Source organism: Somniosus microcephalus, chromosome 15 (assembly GCF_052327205.1).
Source record: "Somniosus microcephalus isolate GS21.2 chromosome 15, FLI_Smic_1.0, whole genome shotgun sequence".
NCBI lineage: Eukaryota > Metazoa > Chordata > Chondrichthyes > Squaliformes > Somniosidae > Somniosus > Somniosus microcephalus.
In genome coordinates this window covers 104,044,625-104,057,212 of record NC_141001.1, presented here as the reverse complement: position 1 = coordinate 104,057,212, position 12,588 = coordinate 104,044,625, and the positions used below count along the sequence as shown (strand labels likewise).

General features: G+C 45.8%; 1 protein-coding gene across 4 annotated transcripts in view; it reads right to left on the bottom strand.

The window, feature by feature from the left end:
- ano1a (anoctamin 1, calcium activated chloride channel a) overlaps positions 1-12,588 on the bottom strand; it is a 292,742-nt gene that overhangs the window by 72,461 nt on the left and 207,693 nt on the right. The window lies entirely within an intron of this gene.

Below are 12,588 nucleotides of genomic sequence, written 5' to 3'. Positions count from 1 at the left end.
TATGTGCCTTTAAGAGCCCCGTGTACTGTAATGCCGGTAATGGCCACTCGGGCTATATAAGCCTGTATAGTGTCTTGTATCTTTTAGTTCACCTCCAGACTTTGTTCAGTAAACACCTGTGAAACCAACTCCTGCATTCCGTGTCTCCATTAACACACGGACACAACAGTGGCGACGAATTGGAAACGGACTTACCTGCAATTCGGCAGCACCTCAAGGAGATCGATTCCTCAGACGAAAGTCGAAGAAAAACAAGAAAGAAAAAAAAAAAAACTGTGGTTTCACCAGCTAGCCGAGCTGGTGGCAGGTACTGCAATAATCCTTCCTGGGTGGCAGGCTGGGGCTCGATCGGCTGGCTCTGCAGCGGGGCCGAGCAGCGAAGGCGGAGGCAAACAGAGACGGAGGGTGGAGCACTCAGGAGACGGCCAGCGCTGCAAAGCAGGTCAGCGTTCGGACCAAGCAGAGGGAGGGAAAAGTCCCAGAGAGTCCGGCGGGAACGAGTCTCCACCTATTACAAATACCTGTGTAAATAAAAACCACGGAGAACAGCGTTGTCAGCAGCAGCAGCAGCGGCGGGAAAGTGCGGGAGGCGCCATTTTTTTTCTGCGGGGAAGAAAGGAAAGCACGGGAGGCGCCATTTTTTTTTCAGGATGCCCAAGACTGGCAATATTACTGCTTTCGATAGCGATATAGAGGATTGGACCACATATGTAGAAAGAGTGGAGGTATATTGCACAGCAAATGAAATAGAGAATGATAAAAAGGCATCAGTACTTCTAAATCTAATGGGCGCAAGGACATACGGGCTGTTACGAAACTTAATCACGCCAGCCAAACCGAGGGACAAGACTTTTAAAGAGATTGTTGATACCCTACAGGAGCACTTAAACCCAACACCGCTGCTGATAGCGGAACGATTCAAATTCTTCAGGAGGAATCAGCACAAGAATGAAAGTAACGCTGATTACCGCACCGAATTAAGGAAGCTGTCAAAGCACTGCCAATTCGGGGCAGGACTGGCAGATTCTCTTCGAGACAAATTCGTCTGCGGTCTCCTAAGTGAAGGAACACAGAAAAGGCTACTTTCTGAGAAAGATTTGACACTGGACAAGGCTTTCAGTGTGGCTGTATCATACGAAGCAGCCACAAGAGGAGCTGCAGAGATACAGCAAGAGCCACAGGACTTCGGCACCCATGAAATGACACAGGATTTCGAGAGATGTTATCGCTGCGGCAGATCCACCCATGACCAGAGGAACTGCTGGTTCAAGGACAAAACATGCAGGCAATGCGGAAAGATTGGACACATTGCACGTGTATGCCGATCTGGAAACAAAAAATCCACGGACAAGAAAAAAATCAATAAGGAAAAGTACAGAAAGGTACAAATGATGACGGACAGTAGCTCCGAAGACCAGAAGAGCGATAGCGACTCCGGAAACAAGAGACTAAGCTGTCTCAAATTACATAATGTAATTGCCAAAGAAGATTACCAGACCATTTGGGTTACCCTCATAATAGCAGGGTCCCCAGTTAAAATGGAGCTAGATACAGGATCAGCGCTGACCGTCATAAGTCGACGGGATTACGAGCGGCTATTTCCGCTTATACCTTTGAAAGACACATCCATTATCTTGAAAACCTATACGGGGCAGAAAGTATACCCAAAAGGGAAAATAAGGGTGCCTGTTGTATACAACGGCAAGGAAATACAGAAGTTGTATTTATACGTTCTGCAAGATGGTGGTCCACCGCTGTTGGGACGTGAATGGATCAGGAAGATACGTTTAGACTGGCACTCCATTCAGGCACTGACGGTGACCAGTAAGAAAAAAAAATGATGATGTCATACCTGAACGATTAAAAGACATCTTGGCCAACGCCAAGGAAGTGTTTCAACAGGAACTAGGAACATTGAAAGGCGTCACCGCCTCGATAAAAGTGGAAGATGCGGCAATTCCCAAGTTTTTTAAGGCAAGGCCGGTGCCATACGCAATTCGTCCAGCAGTCGAGGCAGAGCTGGAGAATTTGGAAAAGGCAGGCGTATTATCCAAGATAGATTGGAGCGAGTGGGCAACACCCATCGTCCCGGTCATGAAGAAAACGTTGAATAATGATAAATCTGAAGAACAGAGAAAAATTCGCATCTGTGGGGACTTCAAGGTGACTGTAAACCCGGTCCTTCACATGGTACAGTATCCTCTTCCGAGTACAGAAGATATTTTCGCCTCACTATCCGGAGGGAAACGCTTCACCAAAATTGACTTGGCACAGGCATATCTACAGATGGAGGTTGAAGAGGCCTCTAAAAAATCTCACGATAAACACACACAAAGGCCTGTACCAGTACAATCGACTGGTTTTCGGAGTAGCATCAGCTCCAGCTATCTGGCAAAGAGCTATGGAGCAAGTCCTCCAAGGGATTCCGGGAACTCAATGCTACCTAGACGACATCCTTGTAACAGGAGAAAACGACAATGAGCACCTTGCCAATTTGGAGCAGGTGCTCACTAGGCTGAGAGAACGGGGCCTATGAGCAAATCGCCCCAAGTGCGAATTTTTCCAGAAACAAATATCATATTGTGGCCACATAATTAACGAGGAAGGGTTGCATAAGTCACCTGAAAAAATTGAAGCGGTCATAAAAGCCCCAGCACCTGAAAATGTCTCACAATTAAGGTCGTTCCTGGGATTGATAAATTACCATCATAAATTTTTACCGAACTTGTCAACTGTTCTGCACCCCCTTAACGAACTGCTACAAACGGGAGTAATTTGGAAATGGAGCGAAGACTGTAAACGTGCCTTCCATAAATGCAAAGGCTTGATCACGTCCAAGGAAGTTTTGGCTCATTACAACCCATCACTGCCAATCAGACTGGCATGCGATGCATCCCCTTACGGCGTAGGAGCGGTATTATCGCATAGATTCCCTGATGGCTCGGAGCGGCCGATAGCTTTTGCGTCACGCTCATTGAACTCAGCTGAGCGTAACTATGCCCAGATCGACAGGGAAGCACTCAGCCTGGTATGGGGAGTGAAGAAATTCAACCATTACCTACACGGACAAAAATTTACCTTGTTGACTGACCATCAACCCCTCGTCTCCATATTCAACCCTAAAAAGGGTGTTCCCATTATGACAGCGCAAGGCTACAGAGGTGGTCCCTTTTCCTAGGGGCACACCAATACGACATAGAATACAAAGGATCAAAACAGCATGGGAATGCTGACGGTTTATCGCGCCTACCGTTGCCAACGGTAGAAGAGGCACCTACTGTGGAGATGTTCATCTCAACCATAGTGGAATGTCTACCAGTAACAAATTCTGCCATTGAAAAGGAAACGAGAAATGACCCGACTCTCTCAAGTCTACGATTTAACGGTGAAGGGTTGGCCAGCACATGGTGAACCACTGTTGCCAGCATTCTCGCAAAGAAGAGAACAGCTGTCAGTATGCCGAGGAACCTTAATGTGTGGATCCAGAGTGGTAATTCCACCCAAACTCCAGGATAAAGTGCTAAAGGAGCTTCACGAGGGGCATCTGGGTGGAGTGAAAATGAAGAACCTAGCCAGAGCGTTTGTGTGGTGGCCAGGTATTGATGGAGACATCGAAGAAATGACCAAGAGCTGCCTAGGATGCCAGAAGGTCCAAAACGCCCCACCACAAGCCCCTCTACACCCATGGGAGTGGCCCTCATCTCCATGCGAAAGGGTACACATCGACTTTGCTGGTCCATTTATGGACTCAATGTTCTTAATCGCGGTTGATGCACACTCCAAGTGGCCGGAGGTAATAAAGATGTCCTCCACCACCACGGAAAAAGCCATCACAGTATTAAGGACCATATTTGCCAGGAATGGGCTGCCTGAACAGATCTGTTCTGATAATGGACCGCAATTTGTGTTCGAAGAATTCAGGAAGTTCTTAAAAAACAATGGGGTTAAGCACTACACGTCCGCCCCATACCATCCCGCCACCAATGGATTGGCTGAAAGGTTTGTCCAGACCTTCAAGAAGGCCATAAAGGCCATGGGTAATGAAGACATAAATCTACAGCATAAGGTAGATAACTTCTTGTTTGCATACAGGAATGCAACACATGTGGTTACAAACCAAACTCCCGCCATGATGTTCTTCAATAGAAGCCTAAGATGCCAGCTGGATTTGATCAAGCCAAACATCAGAAGGGACGTGGAGAACCGGCAATTTCAAGGCATGAATGCAAGGCCAACTAGAACCTTCCAGATAGGTCAACAAGTTTTGGCCCGGGACTACCGTACCGAGAAATGGCAGCCTGGAACTATTTGCACACGACTAGGACCGCTGATGTATACCGTGGACATTGGAGAAAGCATAATAAGGCGCCATGCTGACCAGATCATAGTCATCCGAAAAGGGACAACCTACACCACAACTCTATACGCCTAATGATGAAGCAGAGGTACCCATGGTATCTACCTCCGATCCGGTGATACTGGAACCAGATGAACCCGACACTGGCATTCAAGCCAAATCGACCTTGCCAAAAGAACCTACTACACCACCAAAAACTACTACACCACCGAGGCGTTATCCGGACCGAGTCAGGAAGCCTCCAGAGAGACTGACTTATAATTGATTAACTGCAGCAACTGTGTAGATTATTGTTCTTGTAACATGTTAATGAATGATTACTTAAAATGTTATGTACTGGTTGTCTAAAAGGGGAGGAATTGTGGTGTATGTGCCTTTAAGAGCCCCGTGTACTGTAATGCCGGTAATGGCCACTCGGGCTATATAAGCCTGTATAGTGTCTTGTATCTGTTAGTTCACCTCCAGACTTTGTTCAGTAAACACCTGTGAAACCAACTCCTGCATTCCGTGTCTCCATTAACACACGGACACAACAATTTATACACATTCAAATACTCCGCGTCACTTTTGCCTGTAGCACTTAAAATGATGCTGGAGAGTTCATTCAGGTTTCAAGAAAGAAAATTGCTATAGCGCCTTTCACGACCACCGGACGTCTCAAAGCGCTTTACAGCCAATGAAGAACCTTTTGGAGGAGTGTAGTCACTGTTGTAATGTGGGAAACGCAGCAGCCAATTTGCGCCAGCAAGCTCCCACAAACAGCAATGTGATAATGACCAGATAATCTGTTGTTATGTGGATGGAGGGATAAGTATTGGCCCAGGACACCAGGGATAACTCCCCTGCTCTTCTTTGAAATAGTGCAATGGGATCTTTTACATCCACCTGAGAGGGCAGACCAAAGACGGCATCTCCGACAGTGCAGCACTCCCTCAGCACTGTACTGGAGTGTCAGCCTAGCTTTATGTGCTCAAGTCTCTGGAGTGGGGACTTGAACCCACAACCTTCTGACTTTATATTTGCCTTCGGTAAGCTTTATCTACTCACTGTGGGCACTTTTATAGCCACTTTCATTTGGAGGGAGGGGCAGGCAGAGCAAGGAGAGGGGCGGGCAGAGCAAGGGGAGGGGCGGCAGCAGCCACAGTAACCAGCTGCAGCTAGGCCCATTGGAAGGCCGCAGGTGGAGGGGGCTGTTTGCAGGAGGCCATGCCAACCAGAGGCCGAGACACTTTCTTGGGATTAAGCCAAGGAGTAGTGCACGAGGAGGCTGTCCTTCTCCAGGCAAGCTGTCGCAAACTTCTGCAGCCTCCGACGACAGGACCTGCTGCCGGCTGGACAGGGGGGCCGTGCTTTGCCGATGGCCGTCAAAGTCAGCACAGCCCTCAACTTCAATGCCACTGGCTCCTTTCAGTCTACTACAGGAGGATGTTGCTCGCATCTCCCAGTCTGGAGTGCACAGCTGCATTAAGCAGGCCACCGACTCACTGTTCGTCGGGTCTAACCAGCGTATCACCTTCCCCACTGACCTCAATAGTTAATGAGAGCACGCTCTGGGATTTGCAGCAGTGGCTAGCTTCCCTTCAGGTCCAGGGTGTCATTGACTGCACACATCCTGCCAATAGGATGCGTTATACCCATCAGGAAAGGATGAACAGGCTGGGTCTCTCCTCTCTTGAAAAGAGAAGGCTGAGGGGTGACCTAATAGAGGTCTTTAAAATTATGAAAGGTTTTGATAGAGTGGATACAGAGATAATGATTCCACTTGTGGGGAAAAGCAAAACTAGAGGCTATCACTATAAGACAGTCACCAAGAAATCCAATAGGGAATGCAGAAGAAACTTCTTTACCCAGAGTGTGGTGAAAATGTGGAACTCGCTACCACAGGGAGCGGTTGAAGCGAATAGTGTAGATGCATTTATGGGGAGGCTAGACAAGCATGAGGGAGAAGGGAATAGAGGGTTATGCTGATAGATTTAGATGAGGAAAGATGAGAGGAGGCTCGAGTGGAGCATAAACACCGGCATGGACTGGTTGGGCCAAGCGGCCTGTTTCTGTGCTATATATTCTATGTAATCCTATCTAAACAGGCTACCTGAACACCAGCCAGCAACAATCGTCAATAGGAAAAGCTACCACTAATGCCCAGGTAGTCCCTGAGCAGAGATAGGGTCCTGCAAGTTTGCACAAGGTACCCAAGGCAGCTGTTGTGATAAGTTTATCCCGCGATGATCTACCACCACCACCACCACCCGAATTACCAGTCCCTAATCCTCAAGTGCCAAATGTGATAAAGTTAATGGCAAACTAGCATTTCTACAACACCTTTCACAACCTCAGGTCACTGCTGTAATGTGGGAAACGTGGCAGCCAATTTGCACACAGCAAGGTCCCACAAGCAGCAATGTAATAATGACCAGATAATCTGTTTTAGGTGTTGGTTAAGGGATAAATATTGGTCACCACCATCTTCTTCAAAATAGCGCCGTGGGATCTTTTGTGCCCACCTGAGGGGGCAGAGGAGGCCTCGGTTTAACGTCCCATCCGAAAGATGGCAACTCAGACAGTGCAGCATTCCCTCAGCACTGCACTGGGAGTGTCAGCCTAGATCTTGTGCTCACGTCACTGGAGTGGGGCTTGAACTCACAATCTTCCGACGAGAGACGAGAGTGCTACCAACTGAGCCACAGCTGACACCTGTCAGATAAAGAACTGAGGGGCAAGTATGAAGAGAATTTGTATGTAAAGATTGAACTACATGCCAAGGAAAAGGAAAACCATTATCTAAGGTAGGTAATCTTAACATTCTCAGTCAGTCATTCAACCTCCATATTCAAATGGGTTTGCCCAGATGTACAGAAAACAGAGGTACAGTAATAGGATTCTGTTTGACAGAATGGAATTGGGAAACAGCATCAAAACCATTAGTCACCTTCATCTGCCAAACTAAATGGACAAAGCTTTGCAAAGATGCCCATATCTGTGTCAGCTGTGGCTCAGTGGGTAGCACACTCGCCTCTGAGTCAGAAGGTTATGGGTTCAAGTCCCACTTCAGGGGCTTGAGCACATGAAGCTAGGTTGACACTCCAGTGCAGTGCTGAGGGAGGGCTGCACTGTCGGAGGTGTCGTCTTTCGGATGAGACGTTAAACAGAGGCCCCGTCTGCTCTCTCAAGTGGACGTAAAAGATTCCATGGCACTATTTCGAAGAAGAGCAGGGGAGTTATCCCCAGTGTCCTGGCCAATATTTATCCCCCAACCAACATAACAAAAGCAGATTATCTGGTCATTAGCACATTGCTGTTTGTGGAAGCTTGCTGAGCGCAAATTGGCTGCCGCGTTTCCCACATTACAACAGTGACTACACTCCAAAAAAAAGTACTTAATTGGCTGTAAAGCGCTTTGAGACGTCCGGTGGTCGTGAAAGGCACTATATAAATGCAAGTCTTTCTTTCATATATATGAACATAAGACGCAGGAGTAGGTCATTTGGCCCCTCGAGCCTGCTCCGCCATTCAATAAGATCATGGCTGATCTGATCTTGGCCTCAACTCCACTTCCCTGCCCGCTCCCCATAACCCTTGACTCCCTTATCATTCAAAAATCTGTCTATCTCCACCTTAAATATGTTCAATGACCCAGCCTCTACAGCTCTCTGGAGAAGAGAATTCCAAAGATTCACGACCCTCTGAGAAGAAATTCCTCCTCATTTCCGATTTAAATGGGTGACCCCTTATTCTGAAATTATGCCCCCTAGTTCTAGATTCCCCCACGAGGAAAAACATCATTGCTGCATCTACCCTGTCAAGCCCCCCCTCAGAATCTTATATGTTTCAATAAGATCCCCTCTCATTCTTCTAAACTCCAATGAGTATAGCTGACTTATTATTTTGTATGTTGGCCTCAGTTATATGGAGAGAATAGAGAAGCTGGGATTGTTCTCTTAGAGCAGAGAAGGAGAGATTGGGCAGAGGTTCAAAATTATGAAGGGTTTTGATAGAGTACACGAGGGGAAGCATTTTCCACTGGCGGGAGGGTCAGTAACCAGAGGACTCAGATTTCAGATAATTGGCGCAAGAACCAGAAGGGGGAGGTGAGGATTTTTTTAAAATTTAAGGCAGCGAGTTATGATCTGGAATGCACTTCCTAAAAAGGGGTTGGTAACATATTCAATAGTAACTTTCAAAAAGGGAATTGGATATATACTTGAAAGGGAAAGACTGGCAGGGCTATGGGGAAAGTGCAGGGGAGTGGGACTAATTGGATCGCTCTTTCAAGAAGCCAGCACAAGCACGATGGGCCAAATGGCCTCCTTCAATGCTGCAAGATTCTATGATATGGTTACAGCAGGAGTAGGTTCTAACTTTTTCTGATGGCTTCATACGCATCTAGGAATAATGTAATGAAACACACTCGGTCTATTTGGCTTGATGATATCTTGTGGTTTTTCTCTGTCTGGATGATGACCTACTCGTTGGTATGTGGAGGGTGAACAAGTGAGGAATAATGTGAGTTATTTTGTTAAATTTTTTTCCTTATTTATTGATGATTTAAAAGATACTGGTTTAACCGCAAGTGCTGATGCTATCACTGGAACTGGCTGGGCCGGGTCACTATGTCTAGCAATGTAAGGGAATTGAAACATGTATAAGGAGACAAGATTCCTCAGATGATATGGGTCGACGTTAAATCAACTCCTTTGCACAGTGATGCTCTGTGACTCTTCCTCAACCAATTCCTCCAATAACGTGTACAGCGCCACCCTACGGCATCAATAAAACCCAAAAGAAACTGCTTTTCATCGTTCATCAAAGGAGAAATCAATTATTAAGGAAATGGTAACAGGGCATTTAGAAAATCATATTATTAAGCAGAGTCAACATGGTTTTATGAAAGGGAAATCATGTTTAACAAATTTATTGGAGTTCTTTTGAGTACGTAACTAGCAGGGTAGATAAAGGGGAACCAGTGGATGTGGTGCATTTGGATTACCAAAAGGCATTCAATAAGGCACCACATAAAAGGTTGTTACGCAAGATAAGAACTCAAGGGGTTGGGGGCAATAGATTGCACGGATAAAGGATTGGTTAACGGACAGAATACAGAGTAGGGATAAACAGGTCATTTTCCAGTTGGCAGGGTGCAACTAGTGGGATGCCACAAGGATCAGTGCTTGAGCCTCAGCTATTTGCAACCTACATTAATGGGCCAGTAATTCTGGTCCCAACGCGTGAGTACGGACGGGGTACTCCCGCGTGGGCCCGATGGAAGTGCCGGTTTTCAGGATGCACAGCGCATGCGCTGAAAACCGGCATTTCCAGTCCTCTGAACCAAGGGGTTAAGAGGCAGAATGCGTGCGACGTATCAGGCAGCGCGTGCGCGCTGAAATTCGTTTTTTTGTAGAGTTGCCCGTGCGTAAAGGCCTCTGGTTTTTACGCTTGAAAAAAACAGACGTAAGTACTTCGTTTTACAGGTAAGTGGTCTATTAATACAATTTAAAAAAAATTTTCCCCACAGGTTTATTATTTTTAAAGAATTTACAGTAAGGTAAATGTATTTTTAGACCCGATTTGTTAATTTTTTTAAATTTGATTAATTGTTTAAAATAGTTTTTTTATAGTTATTCATAGTTCATTTATTTAGTGGGATTTTTTAAAACTTTTATTTGTAGTTTAAGTGCTGTTTTGGGCGCCCTGAGTTTTCATGAGTTTGACAGTTCTTACTATCAAACTCATGAATGAACTTTTGCAACCTCCCATTGGTTGCCCAGTGCCCACGTGATCCCAGCCGGCTCATCAAAATAACTACGCTTTAATTCTGTTTAAAACTACTTTACATTCTTCAAAATAATGTAAAAGTATTTAAAACTTTATAAAAGTTACCTAAAGATTAATAAAAATACAAAAAATGCTGCTCTGCATGTAAAATTGCTTTGCAGCTTGTGTTAAAAATTGGGGGCGTGGCCTATGTTAAGGAGACCTCAAGGGGCGTGTCTAACTTAGACTCCGCACTCGAGGCTTCGCGCTGGCTGCACTCCTGGGTGGCGTGATGTCAGACGCTGCCCAGGAGTAATCAACTGAAAACAGGAATTGCAAGCGTCCCGGGAGCAGAACGGCAGGCGCGCCAGGTAAGTGCACATCGGGGGCTTGCACGCGCAGCAAGCCCCCGAACTTAATTTCTGGGCCATTGACTTAGATGAAGGGACCAAGTGCAATGTATCCAAGTTTGCTGACGATACAAAGCTAGGTGGGACAGTAAACTGTGAGGAGGACACAAAGAGCCCACAAAGGGATATAGATAGACTAAGTGAGTGGGCAGTAAGGTGGCAGATGGAGTATAATGTGGGGAAATATGAAGTTATTCACTTTGGTAGGAAGAATAAAAAAAAGAATACTTTTTAAATGGTGAGAAACTATTAAATGTTGGTGTTCAGAGAGATTTAGGTGTCCGCATACAGGAAACCCAAAGTTAGCATGCAGGTACAGCAAGCAATTAGGAAGGCAAATGGCGTGTTGGCCTTTATTGCAAGGGGGTTGGAGTATAAGAGTAAGGAAGTCTTACTACAATTGTACAGGGCCTGGTGAGACCACATCTAGAGTACTGTGCACAGTTTTGGTCTCCTTATCGGAGAAAGGACATACATGCCTTAGAGGCGGTGCAATGAAGGTTCACTGGATTGATCCCTGGGATGAGAGTGTTGTCCTATGAGGAGAGATTGAGTAGATTGGGCCTATGCTCTGTGGAGTTTAGAAGAATGAGAGGTGATCTCATTGAAACATAAGATTCTGAGGGGGATTGACAGGGTAGATGCTGAGAGGTTGTTTCCCCTGGCTGGTGTGTCTATAGCTAGGGGGCATAGTCTAAGGATAACGGGTCGACTATTTAAGACAGAGATGAGGAGGAATTTCTTCACTCAGAGGGTTGTGAATCTTTGGAATTCCCTACCTAAAAAAAGGGCTGTGGATGCTAAATAATTAAATATATTCAAGGCTGAGACAGATAGATTTTTGGATGCTAGAGGAATAAAGGGATATGGGGATCGGGCGGGAAAGTGCAGTTGAGGTCGAAGATCAGCCATGATCTTATTAAATAACAGAGTAGGCTTGAAGAGCCTTATGGCCTACTCCTAATTCTTATATTTTTATTAAATCCTGCCATCCAGCTCGAGGCAGCGGATGTTTGGCAGGGTGGGACTTCTGCCACTGACCCCACCCCACCACAAATCCCAGGAGCAGGATCACTTATAGACAGGACAGGGGTCCGTAGCTGTAGCAGTGCAACAGGGACACCTAACTCATGGAAGCGGCACCTTGCTACTACAAGTCCAAGGCCCAGACAGGGCCAAAGGAACATTTTTTTCTACTTCTTTCAGACAAGAGACAAATGGGCCACTTAGAAACAGCAAGCAATCCTTCAGGCATCAATTGCCATTCGCTTTTGGATTGAATGGCTCCGATTTAGAACCGCAATGGGACAGAAACCTCCTCTCACAGACATAGGTCCCACTGGGCAGAATTCCTAAGGTAGCCGGGAATGCCTCCAGACATTCCCTTGATATACCCACCATGGATTCTAAGAAGCACCTGGGTTGCATCCTAAATTACAGCCGCCCCTGCCCTTCCCACCTCTCTCCTCCCCCCAACCGCGCTACCCGTTCTGGAGAATGTATTCCCTTCCCTATTTAAGCATTGATATAACTAGAGGAGATATGATGAGGGATTGTGGGATATGATTTAAAACTCTCAGATGCACTGACTTGATAATTCACGAGTGATAAAATGATGAGTGAATTATGGTGAGCTCTGCAAATGAAATATAGATCATATTGCAAGGCTCTTCATTGTATTTACTGTTTAGCTCACTCTGGCCATGTATTAAAATGAAAATGAGAAACGCTAGATGTAGATTTTAATGTTAAATAGGTTCTCAATTGACAGCCAGATTGTGGAATTGTTCTGGTCATATCGCCATGAAACCTCTTCCTGCGCTCCATCCCCAACAGTGTCTGTTCTCGGGTCCCACGTCAACTTTATGAAATACCTTCATTAAGTATCTTTTTTGTAACATCACATAGTATAAAGTATGCTAAAGACTAAAATAACCCATAATGAACATACCACTGCGTCTTGTAGAAAGATGTCTTGGGTGGTAATGCAAAATGGGAAACTTTGCATCTTCTGCCCATTATACACCCAGGCACCCGGTAGTCAGTTCAGTTAACTTCAATGGAACTGAA